The 18,896-nt window shown below is 39.7% G+C and overlaps 1 protein-coding gene across 4 annotated transcripts in view; it reads right to left on the reverse strand.

Annotated features, from left to right (window-relative positions):
* Window positions 1–18,896, reverse strand: part of LOC136873656 (uncharacterized) — a 482,836-nt gene that overhangs the window by 213,891 nt on the left and 250,049 nt on the right. The window contains exon 3 of one of the 4 annotated variants that reach the window (XM_067146731.2): window positions 16,106–16,157. The exons of 2 other annotated variants lie outside the window; for them this stretch is intronic. The gene's annotated coding sequence lies outside the window, so the exon portion shown is untranslated. Of the gene's footprint in view, window positions 1–2,714; window positions 2,804–16,105; window positions 16,158–18,896 lie in introns of those variants that run through there. One more of the 4 variants, XM_067146730.2, reaches the window with a different exon arrangement.

An 18,896-nucleotide genomic window follows, 5' to 3' on the forward strand; every position in this document is an offset into this window, starting at 1 on the left:
ACTATAATTATCTAATGTTTCAGTGCTTGAAGGGTCAATTTCACCATCGATCTGCCGTCAGAGAACATCATTTTCAGCCTTTTTACTAAACCGTGAATAATTTAAGAAAGAAGCCATACACTTGAGCTACATAAGCCATCAAGAGTCTTTCACATCTATTTTAGTGTTTCCTAACTGATGGTCATAAAACTGAAAACAGTTATGTTAAAAAATTCACACTACACCATCCATATCCTGAATGGCGAACTTTTTTCTATCGTAGGTCCACTGAGCATTTATCAGAGAACACCACTCTAGCATTTGGACAAACTTTTAAATAGCACGAAGCCCACAGCCTCAAACATATTTACAGCAATTTATCTTAGCTAATTCATCATTCTTCCTTTTGATAATTTTCAGAAGCTTTAGATTCCAAAACTGAACAAAACAGAGCGTGTGATGCTCGCATAGCAAAGGGTTAGGACCGGGAAGAAGAGGTCGTGGACTTAAGGTATATTAAACATTTAATCCGACTAAAAATGGGGAAACCACTTCAGGACTGAAGTCTGAACCACAGTCCACTCACGATTCAGAACTTTAGTCAGTTTCACTCATCCTCCACGGACCTATGGTTTTGTTTTGGCCACCATGTCCAATACTGATCAGCGATATTTGTGTAACCCTCACTCTGTCGTTACAGTTTGATACACTGAATTGAGACAATTTCGGTATCGAGTAAAAAATGTTTACATTACGATAAGTAAAGCGGAGAATTAAGTTGTGCTATTGGGAGAACGAGTTATAACAAATTGTAGTTTATTCGTATTTATTCATTTTTGTAAGTTTTTGTCAGCGAATAACTTTCTGTTGGTGAAGGTAAGGTTGCGTTTTATGTTATACACTGTAGGTTTTAGTTTCGAACAGTTTCAGTACAGAATGAATCAAGTTTGTTTACTATAAACACAGGGATAATATGACCCAAACATTTTTGGGGCAAGATTTTTTAAAATATTAAGCCACAAAAACTATCAATGTTTTTGTGTTCAGAGATGTTTTTAAAACAAACAGGCTTGTCATCTTGTGTGTACTTAGTTTCTGTTGTGGTTGAATGATCCTCACTTGGTCAAAAGCCACACCCTAATGTTTCTCCGCTAACGACTTAAGCCACGCTCAATGTCAGCCTCTTACACACAATAAATAAAAATCACCGTACCCAAGAACTAAAAGTGGCATAGGTAGACCCGGGCTAAAAATATTCCTTGCACAGGGCCACTTATGATAAGTGTGTCCCAATCCAGTTTATCAAAATTTTGGGTCTTTTAAAAACTGGAAATTAAAACAATCCATTTCAATATCTTAAGCGACACCATACTTTAAGAATCCATCAAGCGCCATTTGATCTTAGTAAATGTTATTCCGGTCAAGCCCATTCTACTACGTAACAAACGTTTAAATAGGGTTACATACAAAACTTCGCATTAACGTTAGATTTACACAAAAATGTCAAGACGTTTTCTCCACCACATCACAAGAAGTACGCTGCCTAGATCCTCACACAAACCTTCCGCGAAAGTAATCATCTGAGAGAGAAATGCAAATTTTAAACAATTTCATTCTCAGTTTGACGCTGTTCAAACTAACATGCTGAAGTTCCTTGGTCGCTGAAGAGGGCAGATATGTTTCATTAGTTTCAATTTATCGAAGGTACGCTCTTTACCGAAATAGATATACAGTAGGTGAAATGTATAAATGAAGGTATAATTATGGTAAAATAAATACTCTATGTAATTTCCTACTATCAAGTAATCTAATAGAGGGACTTAACTACTGCAAACAATTTGTTATAAAGTAAATAAATACATATTCCTAAGTACGGTGCCCTTTGGATCGACCCTGGGCATATATTTCCAATGTACACGCAAAATATTTGCAAACAATACAAAAATCGGTACAAGCCAACATTGAGTTTTTAACAGAATACAAGAGGCAAGTCTTGATTCATCTTGTGTGTGTTTCTGATCGTGCACTGTTGAGGTTGACTCAATGGTCCTGGCCAAGTCAAAACGCACACCCCAACGTTTCTGCGCTAACGACTTAAGCCCCTTTCTCAATCTCAGCCTCTTGCGCAAAATAAAGACACAGGCCCGAATAATTTACTTGTTTACCCAACAAAATTCAGTTAACATATAATAATTTAGATAAAATGGACGAAATTCGAATAAAGGTAGGCTGCGCATCAGACCAGTCAAGCAAACAGAGAATCCAATTATGCCAGACACTTCCTGAACACAGGTCACGAAGAAAAGCACCGAATTTATCCAAATTACCTCTAAAGGAAGGACACATCGCTAACAACACTGGAAAATATTAGTTGTAATATGCATTACCTTATAAAGAAAGTCTCCAGTAGTTGAACAAACTAAAATCTCGTGAAACAAAAATCGCTGTCACGAACTAAGCGTGTAACAACGTCCGCTGTTATAAGGTGACCATGTGCCAGAAACCAGCAACACGAAACTCACACAGCAAGTTCCCTTGTCAGGGTGGACAGAAGAAAACTACTAAATTGCTACTGAAGCACTGAACGTAGTGCATACCATTCGTAAACGCAGAATGAACTAGTCAGGCTCCCATCACAACGAACAGAATCTCACTAGAAGTCGCTGAGCAAGTGCACAGAATAGTGATACTACGTTTACAGTTTACTAATAACTTGAAAGTATTAAAGTACTCACGGTTCAAAGTACAATCAAATCTCAATGATATCTTCCAAATTCAACTGCGAACCTGTCGGACACGTTTTGGGCGAGCTCATTCCCCGCACTGAGACAACTGACGAGAAGTCGTGCAAGCAGCAAAGGGCCATCCACGTGATCAGGGCGCTGCAATATTCCCTAGGGATGACGTCGCACCAAGCGCTGTGTGCTAGAACTAACCACCTGCAGATGATAATTTTTGTCTGTTCACTTCAAATTATAGGGCTATACTTTATTTTTATCTCGTATTAGTATACAAAGTGTCGGTCTTTGTATCCAGATCGAGGTTCGAAACCAGCAGAGGTAGTCAGAATTTTTAAAGGCGGAAGAAAGTTGTTCCCGGTTTTTATGTCACGTCAAAAACGTAAGCCGTAATTTTCGTCACAGACTTTCTGGCACATGGTTGCTTTATAACAGCGGACGTTGTTACACGCTTAGTTCGTGACTGCGGTTTTTGTCGCATATGATTTTAGTTTGTTCAACTGCTGGAAGCTATTTTCTTTATAAGGTAATACATTTTACAACGGAATATTTTCCGGTGCCCTTTCGATCAGCCCTGGGCATATATTTCAATGCACACGAAAAATATTTCCAAACAATACAAAAATCAATACAAGCCAGCGTTCAGTTTGTGTTTCTGATCATGTATTGTTGATGACATAAAATTCTTAGTAGGTATAAAATATAATTGTATAATGTTATGTACACCAATAATTTACCGAGATTTTTGCCTCGTAAAGTATCCTTTCTCATGGAATTTAGAAGCTGTGGCAGATTGTTCGTAGATCGTCAACTTCTACTTGTTTAACGTCTCAGTAACACATCGAGCATTGACGGCGATGGAAGTATGGGAATGAGCTAAGAGTGGGAAGGAAGCGGCTGTGGCCTTAATTAAGGTACAGCCCCAGCATTTGCCTCGTGTGAAAATGGGAAACCATCTTCAGGGATGCCGACGATGAGATTCAAACCCACTATCTCCCAAATGCCCGCTCACAGCTGCGCGAGAGAATGTCAGCCTTACAGCCTTTCAATACAGCGACCTGTCTCAGCGTCCTCTTTTCGCAAGTAATGGAGGAAAGGTGAAGGGTGCTTATAACCAGGATAAAACCCTAGAGAGAAAGGTATGCCCCGGTTGCAGGAAGAAAAGGAGCTACACCGAAAGAAAATGTGTCAAGACTGGACAACAGTTTAGCATGCGTGGATCGAATAATAATAATAATAATAATAATAATAATAATAATAATAATAATAATAATAATAATAATAATAATAATAATTTTTTGCGAGGGAGAATGGACAATCTTATAAGACGTTTGTGAGGGTCCGCACTCAACAAGTGTGTGGAGATTCTTACCCACTAAAAACCACACTCCCTTTTCCCACGACGTTTATCTCCGCCCCGGAAACCGCTCTCGCATTACTTCAGGACGGATGTCGTGCTTAATGCATCTTGTGCTTCATCTTCCTTCTTCTGCTTTACTGTCTGTCGTGATCGCCCAGGTCCTTCTTCTTCTACAGACATACCTACATTAAATTATCATTATCGACTGTTATGCCTTTCAGCGTTCAGTCTGCAAGCCTCTGTGAATTTACTAAACGTCGCCACATCCTCGATTTGCAACTAGTGCTGTGGCCTCATTCAGTTCTATAACTCTTATCTTTAAATCCTTAGAAACCGAGTCTAACCATCGTCGTCTTGGTCTCCCTCTACTTCTTTTACCCTCCACAGCAGAGTCCATTATTCTCCTAGGTAACATATCCTCCTCCATTCGCCTCACATGACGCCACCACCGCAGTCGGTGTATGCGTACAGCTTCATCCATCGAGTTCATTCCTAAATTAGCCTGTATCTCCTCATTCTGAGTACCCTCCTGCCATTGTTCCCACCTGCTTGTACCAGAAATCACTCTTGCTACTTTCATGTCTGTTTCTTCTAACTTATGAATAAGATATCCTGAGTCCACCCAGCTTTTTTCACCCGTAAAGCAAAATTGGTCTGAAAACAGACCGATGTAAAGATAGTTTCGTCTGGGAGCTGACTTCCTTCTTACAGAATACTGCTGATAGCAACTGCGAGCTCACTGCATTAGTTTTACTACACCTTGATTCAATCTCACTTACTATATTACCATCCTGGGAGAACACACAACCTAAATACTTGAAATTATCTACCTGTTCTAACTTTGTACCACCAATCTGACATTCAATTCTGTTGAATTTCTTACCTACTGACATCAATTTAGACTTCGAGAGGCTAATTTTCATACCATACTCATTGCACCTATTTTCAAGTTCCAAGATATTACACTGCGGGCTTTCGGCACAATCTGCTATTAAGACCAAGTCGTCAGCATAGGCCAAACTGCTTACTACATTTCCACCTAACTGAATCCCTCCCTGCCATTTTATACCTTTCAGCAGATGATCCATGTAAACTACGAACAGCAAGGGTGAAAGATAACAGCCTTGTCTAACCCCTGTAAGTACCCTGAACCAAGAACTCAATCTACCATCAATTCTCACTGAAGCCCAATTGTCAACATAAATGCCTTTGATTGATTTGAATAATCTACCTTTAATTCCATAGTCCCCCAGTATGGCGAACATCTTTTCCCTCGGTACCCTGTCATATGCTTTCTCTAGATCTACGAAACATAAGCACAACTGCCTATTCCTCTCGTAGCATTTTTCAATTACCTGGCGCATACTAAAAATCTGATCCTGACAGTTTCTCTGTGGTCTGAAACCACACTGGTTTTCATCCAACTTCCTCTCAACGACTGATCGCAGCCTCCCTTCCAAGATGCCAGTGAATACTTTGCCTGGTATACTAATCAATGAGATACCTCGATAGTTGTTGCAATCCTTCCTGTTCCCTTGCTTATAGATAGGTGCAATTACCGCTTTTGTCCAATCTGAAGGTACCTTACCAACACTCCATGCTAATTTTACTACTCTATGAAGCCATTTCATCTCTGCCTTCCCACTATACTTCACCATTTCAGGTCTAATTTCATCTATTCCTGCTGCTTTATGACAATGGAGTTTATTTACCATCCTTTCCACTTCCTCAAGCATATTTTCACCAACATCATTTTCCTCCTCCCCATGAGCTTGGCTGTTTGCAACACCACCAGGGTGATTTCCTTTTACAATGAGAAGATGTTCAAAATATTCTCTCCACCTCTCCAGTGATTCCCTGGGATCTATTATGAGTTCACCTGAATTGCTCAAAACACTGTTCATTTCCTTTTTCCCTCGATTATTACTGTCCAGAAAGTTTTCCCTGCTACTTGACCTAGCCTTTCCAGGTTGTTACCAAAATCTTCCCACGACTTTGGATTCAACAACTATTTGTTTCGCTCTGTTTCCTTCATCTACGTACAAGTCCCTGTCTGCCTCGGCCCTTGTTTGGAGCCATTTCTGATAAGCCTTCTTTTTACGTTTACAGGCTGTTCTCACTTTATCATTCCACCAAGATGTTCGCCTTTTTCCATCTTTACACACAGTTGTTCCTAGGCATTCCCTTGCTGTTTCTACTACAGCATCCCTGTATGCCATCCATTCACTTTCTATATACTGAACCTGCTTACTGTCTACTCTTCGAAACTTCTCACCAATCATATCCATGTACTTCTGTCTAATTTCCTCGTCCTGGAGATTTTCTACGCTTATTCGTTTGCAGACAGATTTCTTTTTCTCTACCCTAGGCTTAGAGATACTTAGTTCACTACAGATCAGATAGTAGTCTGTATCATCGAAAAATCCGCGAAAAACTCGTACATTCCTATCAGAATTCCTGAATTCAAAGTCTGTTAAGATATAGTCTGTTATGGATCTTTTAGCCCTAGCCTCCCATGTGTAGCGGTGAATAGCCTTATGCATACTAGCTCAGAAGTCCAGCAAACGCTTCCCATTCCCATTAGCTTCCAGATCTTCCCCACATTTACCAATCACCCTTTCGTATCCTTCAGTTCTATTCCCAACTCTCGCATTGAAATCGCCCATTAGCACTGTTCTATCCTTGCTGTTGACCCTGACCACGACGTCACTCAATGCTTCATAAAACTTGTCAACTTCATCCTCATCTGCACCCTCACATGTTGAATACACGGACACAATTCTTGTCCTAATTCCTCCAAATGAGAAATCTACCCACATCATTCGCTCATTTACGTACCTAACAGAAACTATGTAGCGTGCAATGGTATTCCTGATAAAGAGCCCTAACCCAGACTCTGCCCTTCCCTTTTTAACGCCCGTAAAGTGCACTTTATAATCTCCTATCTCTTCCTCGTTATCTCCCCTTACCCGAATATCACTTACTCCTAGCACATCCAGATGCATCCTCTTTGCTGACTCAGCCAGTTCTACCTTCTTTCTTCCATAAGCCCCATTAATATTGATAGCCCCCCATCGAATTCCATTTCGTTCGCCAAGTTGTTTCCAAGGAGTCCCTCGCCTGTCAAATGGGAGTGGGACTCCTTTACTCCCATAGGTCTGAGGCTTGCTTAAAATGTTCTGAGCTCAGTAAATTCATGAAGCAGGATGCTACCCTACTTGCACATAGTTCAAGTGAGGATCTCTCCTCTAAGGGGTTATGGACCACCGGTGAATTGTATAGTCCTAGCCGCTTGAGCACAAGGAGGGCCATGACTCAGAATATGTCCGAGATGCCCACTCCCATTCCATAGCAACTGGTATCCCGACTGTCAGGACCACTCACTAGGCCACTCAGCCGTTGCCCATGGTTCACGAACTAGGATGTAATTGGGAATTAAATTATTTTAAGCATCAAGATGAGTTATATATGAAATTAAATGTCGTATGGCTTTTAGTGCCGGGATATCCCAGAACGGGTTCGGCTCGCCAGGTGCAGGTCTTTCTATTTGACTTCCCTAGGCGACCTGCGCGTCATGATGAGGATGCAATGATGATGAAGACAGCACATACACCTAGCCCCCGTGCCATTGGAATTAACCAATTAAGGTTAAAATCCCCGACCCGGCCGGGAATCGAACCCAGGACCCTTTGAACCGAAGGCCAGTACGCTCACCATTCAGTCAACGAGTCGGACAGTTATATATGAGAAGTATTGGAAAGAAATGGAAGATATATGATATGATATGTGAGATGAAAGTGATGTTGTAATGTTATAGGAGTATAATGAAGAATAAATAAATCATATATCATATGATGCTTCGTTGATAAAAGAAGAAAATGAATGTTTCTGAAGAGAAAGGTGATGATAGTTGACGCAATCCACGATCATTTATGTTCGTGATACCATGATGATATTTCATTGACAGAAAATCCATATCCTACGATAGTAACGACGTGTTATGATAGTTATAATGTGTTATGGCATAATTAGATCATCATAATGAAACATTTTTAGGAAGTGTTGATTAGTAATTTGATATTTTAACCCAGTATCTCTACCATAAGGTTATATTTTTCTTAAATGATAAGCATGGCATACATCAAGTCACATGGATAGGCATGATAATTTTCTTATAAATAATTCCAATAAGATAGTTAATTTCTAGGATCTTCATGAAAGATATCCCGTGCATATTTATGTAAATGACACAAGGTATTATGTTAAAATTCAAACACTCGTGTGAGAATATATTTAATTAGTTGTTTTTTAATGGTTGAATTGAATTGAAGATTAATTTGGTAAATAATATAATGATGAATGATGTTAGAAGTTGAGGTGAATATTAGCACATGTTTTGCTAACAAGGTATACTTATCTTTTTCCCGACGCACAATTTTGATAGTCTAAAAAAAAGAATTAAGCACAATACACATCCTAAGTTATCTGAAGAAGAAGAATGAATTATGATTCCGACAAAAACAAAACAACCTAACATTATCATTAACTTCCCAAGTGGATTTGTATTTATTTAAGGATAATTTAATTTTGATTTATGTATATTTTCTTAATTTAATTGATGATATGTAACTGATATATAAGTTTATTTCCAAACTTAATAATTTTTAGTATGCATAATTAACATTGTAATGATCAACAAACATGTTTACCCTATCGAAGCAGACTCAATGAATTTAATGTGATATAATATTTTATTGATTTCATTCTCTTTTCTCAACTTTATAATTTGAATAAATGTAAGGTATACTTGAAGTACTATCCATCAACTTGGTTAAGCATTTTAGACAGATTTAGAATTAAGGCGTAATATAAATCATGTTCTGCGATAACAAACGATTCGTAGGATGGAGACGTCCATCGTCATGTCTGGCAAGTAATTCGTAAGCCGTTCTCGTGTTTTTCGAAAATATAATAATCGTCGAACCCTGAGAGTATGCTGGCCTGGATTTATTTGGTGACCCGCCCTGGACGCAGGATAGGCGCACTACTACTACTACTAATAATAATAATAATACCATGAGTAAGGCCCCTCTGTGACGTTAAAGTTGTGTCTTCTCCGACTGCGCATCCATCTTTAGTAAAAAATGGGAACTTTGTGAAATCGTAGCAGTTTTTAACCTTGAGGACTAGATGTCTGTAGTATCTATATTTTAGCGCAATCTGGGGTTCAGATCCCATTACTAATCATAGATAATATTATTTTGTATTTGGATGCTGTGTACAAACTGTCTACTTTCTCTTGTTTATTTTAATATTCCGAATTTATCAGAACTGCCTTTGAATGAACCCGCCCATCCAGAGGCGCGATATCAAGTTGATCAGCCTATCATAACTGTTGATACTAAAACCACTTAACCAACCAAAAGGTGCTTATTTGAAGCATGTAGATTATTCTGGCAAGCCGCTATACAAAAAGCGATTTTTGAGCATAAGCTGTCTGATTGTGCGGTAGCTTTATTGTGTGTTCTACGGACAGAGGATAGAGGCAGGGGTTTCAGCATCATGATATTTTTATAAACAAGGTATGCAGTCAGTCTGATTAAGTGAATCTAGTCCATGTAAAGCTGGGGAAGATTCTACGTCCCCCTTAGTATATAATTTCCTCAAATAAAATGTAGGACTCTCTCGTTTCTAAAAACAAGTAACTTTCACAGTTTCATATTTTCATTTACTTATGGAAAGTAGAAGAAATGTGAGGAAGCACGAGTGGTTACCCTCATTAAACTACCTCTAAATGAATGTGCCCACTTTAATTCAATGAATTAAGTTAATCACCCCACGGTGACTAAGTTTTCTAACACTATAAATTTCTACTCGATTAAAGTTGTTTTCTTCTTACTTAGTAACTCGGTAGCATGGGATTAGCCACTGTGTCATAGGGTTTTCGCCCACTTAGACTTCCTGTAAAAAATTAATTCGGAGTGCTTATGTTTTTGCCTCCTTTTCATTGTTCACTTTCGGTCTTTAATGAAGCCTTCTTTCTCTTCATATGGCTGAATAGATAATTTATATTCTTCTCGAGGGTAACATATAATTAGATACTTAGGCGTAATTGTACAGCAGTGTACCAACTGCTTCAACTGTGATTCTGACCGTATGGTCATGTATGAAAATTCATACCCCAGAAGAGGCAATCTAATATAAAGTAAACTCCCGGGGTTCGATCCTCGGTATGTTGTAAAATTTACTGGAAGGCAAAGGGTTCTTTCGCTAAATCTGTAAACTACCGAAGGGGTTTCTTCCCCCTTGTAAGATTCTGAAGAAATGCGGATCAAAGGTTTGGACTGTTTCACTCAAAACCTGAGCTGTATTCGATTTTGTAAGTACGTCCGAGTATTATATTTGTTAAACACTTTGAGCCTTGCAAACTCCGGAAGTTGTCTAGTTTCTAAATTAATGTAATTTTCAAGCTTCTCAGCTCCTTGTTAAATGAACTGAAGGCATCCGTCTACCTTCAAATTATAAATACAATGAAAGAAATAAACTTCGAGTAATGTGATTTTGTTACCAATATTTACATTTTCGTTCGTCCTTGTCCAGACATTCAGACCTCAGCTACCTACTTTATTGAGGCTGTCTACGTGTCACGATCTGTCCAACACCTTGTCTCAATCTGTCAGCCCCAGTTCTTTTGTGTTCTTTCCAGTTTTCGTCAACAGTCACCGTGTTGTTACGTTCGAAGGTGAACGGGAGAGAATATTGTTCTTCTTCTTCTTCTTCTTATAATCGATTAATAGCATTTTTCCTAACTGCATCTGTAATTATTTCCGTGAGTTGATAAATTTCCCGTGATTTCTTTTTTACCGTAGTTTCGTTTTCGTATTCTGGTCCTAGGATTTTTCGATGTACTTTTTTTTTGGACCTTCCAGGGTTTTGGATGCGTGGAGTGCCTCTAGTTTGACGACTTGTCGTAGCGTCGTAATTTTGCATTTTTTTAATGTACAGGATGACCCGTTCACACTTGAACAATACTGACACACACATGATTGGCATGACATGGGGTTTTGACACCAACAACGAGTGCACAAACAGGCCAAGAGATGGCGCATGAGACCCGTGTACGGTATAAATCTACTTTGAACATTTTCCGAATTTGGTGTTTAAGGACTGCCCTTCCATATATTGCGTCTTCTCAAATGAAATCTGGAGCCCGATTTTATCTGCTCTGTCACGAAGTTCTTCTATGAAATGGATTGATTCGTGCCTATTGTTGCAAAGAACTGCAAGACCACTTACAGAAGCTGAGCGAGTCTGCAATATTTATCCTTTCCTTTTAATGTTGAAAACAAAGTCACCCAACGTAAAATTCAGCAATTTCCTCAATTGTGCCCAAAGGGCCCGGAAGGGTTTCAAACTGTGAGTCTTTGATAGGTCTATCAGGCTAAAATCAAATTTCAAAAATCACTTCTGGCCTAAATGCATTTTCGGAAAACAGCCTAAAATCGCTTGCTTTTTTATTTGTTTTCTTTTTTATTCAAATCGTAGCCAAAATAACTTATTTACATAATTCTTCGTGTAATGTGTTCCTTGGTTCAATACCCTCAGGCACTTCTTGATTTTTTGAAGAATGTCATCACCGAATGTAGTTATAAAGGCTTGAGTGAAACTGTGCACTGACTCATATTAGCGATCGTAGCGGTAGAGAAAGGCAAACTGTTAATCTAATCCACAGGATAACGATAATTAAGAATTTTCAGTAATGTATTCACATACTTTATTATATTTTATTTACCTAAAATTCGTAGTTCATATCCCTGGGATATTTTAAACATTGAGTTGCTCGCCTAGAGAGTTAGAACTGTGGACTTTTTCCCATTAACGAATCGTTTTTTTCAAAACTAGATTGAACAGTACTGGGGATTATTATTATTATTATTATTATTATTATTATTATTATTATTATTATTATTATTATTATTATTATTATTATTATTATTATCATTCAAACTAAATGTGTAAGTTTAACATAGAGGAGTAGAGTGTAGGAAGAGGAACTCGGCCAGTAAGTGAAAGGTGATCTTGACATTGCCCCGTTCATTAGTCACGACTGGAGAAGTTAGATCACAGCTGACCCTAACCTCACAGCGAGCATGTCATCAGAGTTCACTACGGGAACTTGAAATACGGGTGTCACAAGTTCAGGGGAGATAATAATACTCCTGCCACTCATTCTCCATTATCAACTCGAAGAAGAAGTAATAATAACAGTAATGTTAAAACTGCGACAGAAGAAATCAATGTGCTGAAAGAAGTTGCAGAATCTGTGATCTTGTCTATATTCGAGTAGAAATTTTTATGTAGATCCTGTTTTTGTAGTTTGGGCCAACTATGTCGTCGAAGATCTTACTCTCTTCTAGCTCTAACTTAGCGAAAACTTAGCCATTAATATAAATTGTTTGCACTCTCCCACGTGTGACTATGAACCTCTGTGTGTCGCAGATGTGAACCACGTTGTTCAAGTACAATGCTGCACGGACAGCAGTGCTCTCAAAAGTGGTTAAAATTGGAACTCCACTTCCAACCAGCGTGCCAGTTATTCTTTCTGCTGTCAACCAGAAAGTACACGCGATTTTACCAGAATTTCTCAAAGACAGTGATTTAGATATATAATTTGTGTCTTTTGTTTTTACCTCTTTTATTTAATCAAAAACGTCACGTTAAAATAAGGTGCAAATCATGATTTATGAATGTCAGAACACCAGGGAGTGTGTGTTGTGTAAGATACTGTGACAGGTGATATTTTCTGTCTGCCATTTCTGTCACTTCTTTCCTGTGTCTGTCATATTTATATATGCATTGTTGTGCAGCTTGTACATTTTTTAATGTTTGCTGGGTGTATGGCTGATGGGGCCAAAAGCCAAATATTTAAAAAAAAATGTAATTGTAATGATTTAATTGACGGGCCTCCCAGTTACTCCAAAGTAATGTTTTCGCCAACTTCATCTTCACAGTCAGGTGTGTTATTGCAGTGTCATATTGTAATATCATTATGTGATAACCGAGCAAGTGGTTATCAGATTGCATTCGGGAGTTAATGGGTTCGAACCCTACCGTTGACAGCCCTGAAAATCGTTTTCCGTGGTTTTCCATTTTCACACCAGCCAAATACTGGAGCTGTGAATTAAGACCACGGCGCTTCCTTTCCACTCCTAGCTCTTCTCTATCCCATCGCCGCCATAAGACTTATCGGTGCGACGTAAAGCAGGTAGTCGAAAAAAATACAAAAAAACTTAATGATAGGGACTGGGAAATCTGCGATAACCGCGAATGTATGTTTTATGAGTTAATAAATGAGTCTTTATAGTTGTAAAGTGCGGTAAAACATTAGTTACCACAATTTAAAATACGACAAAATGCAAATTTTTGCTCCAAATGTTAATTTAGCAAATAATTGAGACTGTGTGGCTAATTCATTATAAGTTAATTATTTTATTTGCGAAAATCATATTTTACGACAAAAAAGTAAAAGAACTTGACACTCAGTCATTGCTGAATTAATCGATTTATACAAGGATTATAAGACTTTTTATTATCGATTATTACCGAGAAAAGCGAGATGTGTGTTCTCCTTCACTCCTGTTTGAGCTTCACTGTGCGCAACGTGAACAGAACAAATGACGCACGGCCATGCCACACATTCACTGACAGTGTTTTGAAGAGTCCAAATCTGTGTGATTAGCTGCCACCCCCAAAGGCCCGGGTTCGAATTTTCTAATCTGCCACGAATTTTATAAAGTGTTACGAGGTCTGGGACAGGGTCCACTCAGCCTCGGGAGTTCAATCTCAGCCACCCTCCAAGTCATTTTCCGTGGTTTCCCACTTCTTCTCCAGCCAAACGCCGGGATGGTTCCTAACTTAAGGCCACGCCCGCTTCCTTTCCACTTCCTTGCCTGTCCCTTTTAATCTTCACAACCCCCAGCGAGACCTCTGTTCAGCAGAGCAGGTGAGGCCGCCTGGGAGAGGTATTGGTCATCCTTACCAGTTGTATCCAACACCAAAACTCTCACTCTCCAGGACAATGCCCTTGAGGCGGTAGAGGCGACTAAGTTCGGGGGAGGGGGGAACAACCTGGAGGGTAAACGGACTGAATAAAAACACCCTCGTCGCCAGATGTTTCATTCCAGGCTTATGTCTATGTCATATGTTACGTAAACACGTTACGTGAACCGCTTAGTCTGATTGTGCTAGTTCGGTCACCTTCCGCTTCGAACGCTAGCGTTGTGCCACGCCCTGGGGGCCATCTGGTGGTGAATGAACGTACCATTTCCACTTCTACTTCTATTATAACGTTCTAAATTCGAAAGTGTCATTGTTTGAGAAGCCTTTCTCGTGGACAGTCGAGAATTCTTCTGAGGACGCAGAGCACAGTTTTCTGCGAAACGTTAAGAATTTCACCTTATTGTCTTGATACGGCACAAGCCCAAAAGCCTATACAATATCATGTCTAAAAATATTTAAAAAAATATTGTGATTTTGGAGTTGAGTAGGAAAAGGACAGTATTGTTTAACATTGTAACGTGGTCGATCTGAAATTCAAACAAACATACTTCTGCTGTGGAGCGACTGGACAGCCGCAAGCGCCGGACGCAAACATGCCACTCGAAAAGCTCAAAAACCAAGAATAACCGAGTTTTGGAATGGAGACCATTTGAACACTTAATATTCATGTACCGAGCGAGTTGACTGTACGGTTAGGGGCGCGAAGCTGTGAGCTTGCAATCTGCAGATAGTGGGTTCGAACCCCACTGTCGACAGCCCAGAAGATGTTTCCGTAGTTTTCCATTTTCACACCAGATAAATGCTGAAGCTGTCTCTTAATTAAGGCAACGACTCTTTTCTTCCTACTGCTAGCCCTTTCCTATCCCATCGTCGCCATAAGAACTATGTATGTTCGAGCGACGTAAAGCAACTTGAAAAAGTCGTGTAGATTTGAGCAGCATAATTGTGCCATGACCTTAAATAATTAAATTTTAGAATAAAAAAGGTTTGTTTGGTTTCTTTAAAGAAACTATTTTTCCACAAAATAGGGACTGATTTGCAGTTTTCGCAGTCGCTGCTTATTGATATAAAATATAGTCGCCACACATTGCGGGGTCCATGCTTGGCGGGTTTTGTAATTTTACTTCCCTACTTCGCCTTCAGTTTGAAATGAATTCAGTTAACCGTAAGGGAGTTGAAGAAAGAGTTTAAGAAATTATAACCACTAGGTTTTATCTAAAAGGTTTGATGGCCTGAGGAGTGATGTTAACTGTAAAATAGATGAGTAAAATGGGAGGTTTGATAACCAGAGCAAAGAAATTCGCGGAGTGAACCGTAGAGCAGATGACTGGACATATGAAAGGTAGATCTAATGTTGTGAGGAAGGCATCTGTTGAGAAAATATAGTGTAAAATTCCCTTTGGACAAAATCAAATTATCATAAATATGTCTTCCAATAAATGGAATTCAAATTGATAGCGGTGAATTTATTTGCATTTAACGAATCGTTTGAGGGAGACTTGTGTAAGGAATTTGGAGTCGAGTGTACGATTCACATGTTGATTGGGGGAAACTAATACAGGCCATATGAAACTATCACCAATGAAATAATCAGTTATCTAGACACCGATAAAAGACTGTTCTATACGTCCCTCAGTCATGGCCATCCACCAGTACTTCACATCACAGCCTGCACGGTCGCTAAGTAACATCGCGTATGGCAGATGACCATCAGCCATGAGACATATTTACATCATAGTAAGAAATGTGACAAGATAATTAAATTCGTGTGCTGATGTCAGGTGAGGTACACAGCTTCATAAACACGCTCTAACTCCGGCGCACAAATTACGGATATCTCAGTTAATTATTTTACTTACTTTAGTAACATTGCTTCAACTTTAGAAGGACGTACTAATGTAATAATTAATAATCACTAGTTCATACCAAAGCTCGAAAATTAACCACTGGCATGGAATTTTTTGCTTACCCGTTCCTTCTGGGGCAAGTTCCACAGACAACAGCCTGGTTGTTGGACTCACCTGAAAGAAAATATTTTGGCATATAAATACATTGAATGCAGTCAGATTAGCAATCAACTGACAGGGTGGAAACCCTCTATATACGCTTTGCACTTAGCCTAAAGATTGGTTGGATCCTCAACAGGTCAAACATCGCCTAGGTGTCGCTGAGGAGGTGTAGGGGCTTTACGTCGCACCGACACAGATATGTCTTATGGCGACGATGGGAGGGGAATGGCCTAGGAGTTGGAAGGAAGCGGCCGTAGCCTTAATTAAGGTACAGCCCCAGCATTTTGCCTGGTGTGAAAATGGGAAACGACGGAAAACCATCTTCAGGGCAGTAAGGAAATGAGGATTGAGGTGGTTTCCCGTTGCTTTCCTCAGTGAGTCCCATGGTATTGTTGCACCTGCCATGCCCAGTGAAACACAAGCACCATTTATTGCGTGTTACTCATACCTGTACAGTTTGTACAATGATCTACGTCCTATAGAAAGCTCACCTCGAAAAATGACTGGAAGGTTCCAAAGTCGACCCCTGAATATGTCGTACGAAACTAATGAGTTATAGTTCTAATATTAAAAGAAGCGATCTGACAGCTAGCGCAGGGAGGGTGCCTAAGTGGACGGAAGGGAGTAGGGGCGTTGTTGGCATGGAAACGGGGCAGACCCACTGCGGTCGCCATGGATAAGCACCTGCTGTTCCTTGGAGTTGGCAAACCTTTCGCTTCTCAATTAGATCTTGTGGCACGCTACAACAGAATACAGCGGTCTGAAAGAACACGAGAGAGAGAGAGAGAGAGAGAGAGAGAGAGAGAGAGAGAGAGAGAGAGAGAGAGAGAGGGAGAAAGGACTGTGGCAGCACAGCGCAGCGGCACTGCAGTAAGCCCTCCCTCCTGTGCCAGCTGTCAGAACGTTTCTTTTAATATTAGGACTGTAGCAGCTGTTGGACATCTCTGAACAGTCCATCAAGTGGTAGTGCAAGTTCCATCAGTATTCAGGGCTGCCCAAACGTAGCTCTAACACCCCATACTATTATGTTTCTCAGGATTGCGGTTTCGATTTTGGAACCTTCCAGTTGAAAGTCGCAGATAATTTTTGGTAAGTGAACTTCCTATACGACGTAGATTACTTCAGCAAAATTGAAGTTGGCAAAATTGAGTTCATTGATAATTCCCTTGTCAATCACTTTTATACTGTAAAAGTACTCGAAGGATGAAAGTGAGAGAAATGGATGTGTTCAAGTCAGTGCACCAGGGGAAGAGGGGGAAAGGGATTGGATAGAACAGCAAGAACTTGTAGTTCTAAGAGATAAGGATATTGAAAAGCAACAAAAAATAATAGGTCACTGGGAGAATTTTGCAATGTAACCTGGAGTATGAGGACATAGGCAGATAATATGGCAAGAAGGAAAATGAGGGGCATAATATGGTGTTTAATACAAAAATAAAGCCAGAATAGTCTAAAGAAATGGGATGGGTACATCATGTATAAGACAAGAGAAATAAGAGATGAGGAGGATGATGACGAAATCCAGTTGTGTATGTTGTTGAACAGAGAGTGGATGCGCCATGGTTTCGTCCGTACTAAGAGAATGTGGGGAAGTTAGTAACAGAGTGTGGTACGCTGGGTCGTCTCAAGGGGTACGAATATTTATCGCAGCTTGTGTCTTCAGTGAGTAGTTCAGAAAAGAGTTGAGCCTGCTAATTCCAATGAAATCTTGTTTTTGTGTAGTCTTTTTGTCTACCACTGTACGATGTTCCCTTTCCAACTATTCATTCTAAAATACGTGTCCTCCCATTGACTAGGTATGTAAAAATGCTTACTTATGATGCAATGCCCTTTTTACATTTTTTCCATCGAAATCCACTCATTGACTTCAATTATTTTTCAGAAGCAATACGTATATAGTAGAATAGTTATTGTTGCATTAATAATTATATTCATATGTAGTTGTTAGGCAATGGAAACCTCGTAATTCCACTCATGAGAAAAGCACTTTTCTCCATCTGCCTTCTGAAAGCTTGCTGCGTTGCGTGAGAACGGAACAGAATACTTCACTGGTCGAATAAGCAATGAAAATGCCAGGAACAGTTCTCCGGCCGAGGTTCCCTTTGCTTGTTGTTGGGGAAGAGGGTGGCTGCTTGGCGACACTGGCCCACCAAAGCGCAGGGAACATCACCAAGCGGGATATAATGATCATTATCATCGTTATCCGGTGGATTACATTAGCAGTTTGCCTTTTCTACCACTTCGAGCGCTAATGTGAGTCAATACAGAGTTTCACTTAAGCCCTTGTAACTAAATTCGGTGTGGACATTTTTTGAAAAAAAAACCTCAAATTATTGAACCAAAAAACACATTACAGAATATATTATGTAAGTAAGTTAATTTCGCTAGGATTTGAATAAAAAGAAAACTAGTAAAAAAAACAAGTGATTTTAGGCTGTTTTTTCGGAACTGCTTTTAGGCCAGAAGTGACTTTCAGTTTAGCTACGGAAAACTCACAGGCCCTTTAGCTCTTCAATGTTTGACACAACTGAGGAGATATTATAATTGTACACTTTTTGTAGTATGGACACCCTGCTAAGAAATCTTGTCCGCCTCTGTGGTGTAGTGGTTAGTGTGATTAGCTGCCGCCCCAGGAGGCCCGGATTCGATTCCCGGCTCTGCCACGAAATTCGAAAAGTGGTGCGAGGGCTGGAACGGGGTCCACTCAGCCTCGAGAGGTCAACTGAGGGAAAAGCAACCCTTGAGGGTAAA

The sequence above is a fragment of the Anabrus simplex genome, chromosome 5 (genome assembly GCF_040414725.1).
Source record: "Anabrus simplex isolate iqAnaSimp1 chromosome 5, ASM4041472v1, whole genome shotgun sequence".
In the NCBI taxonomy this organism is placed as follows: Eukaryota; Metazoa; Arthropoda; class Insecta; order Orthoptera; family Tettigoniidae; genus Anabrus; species Anabrus simplex.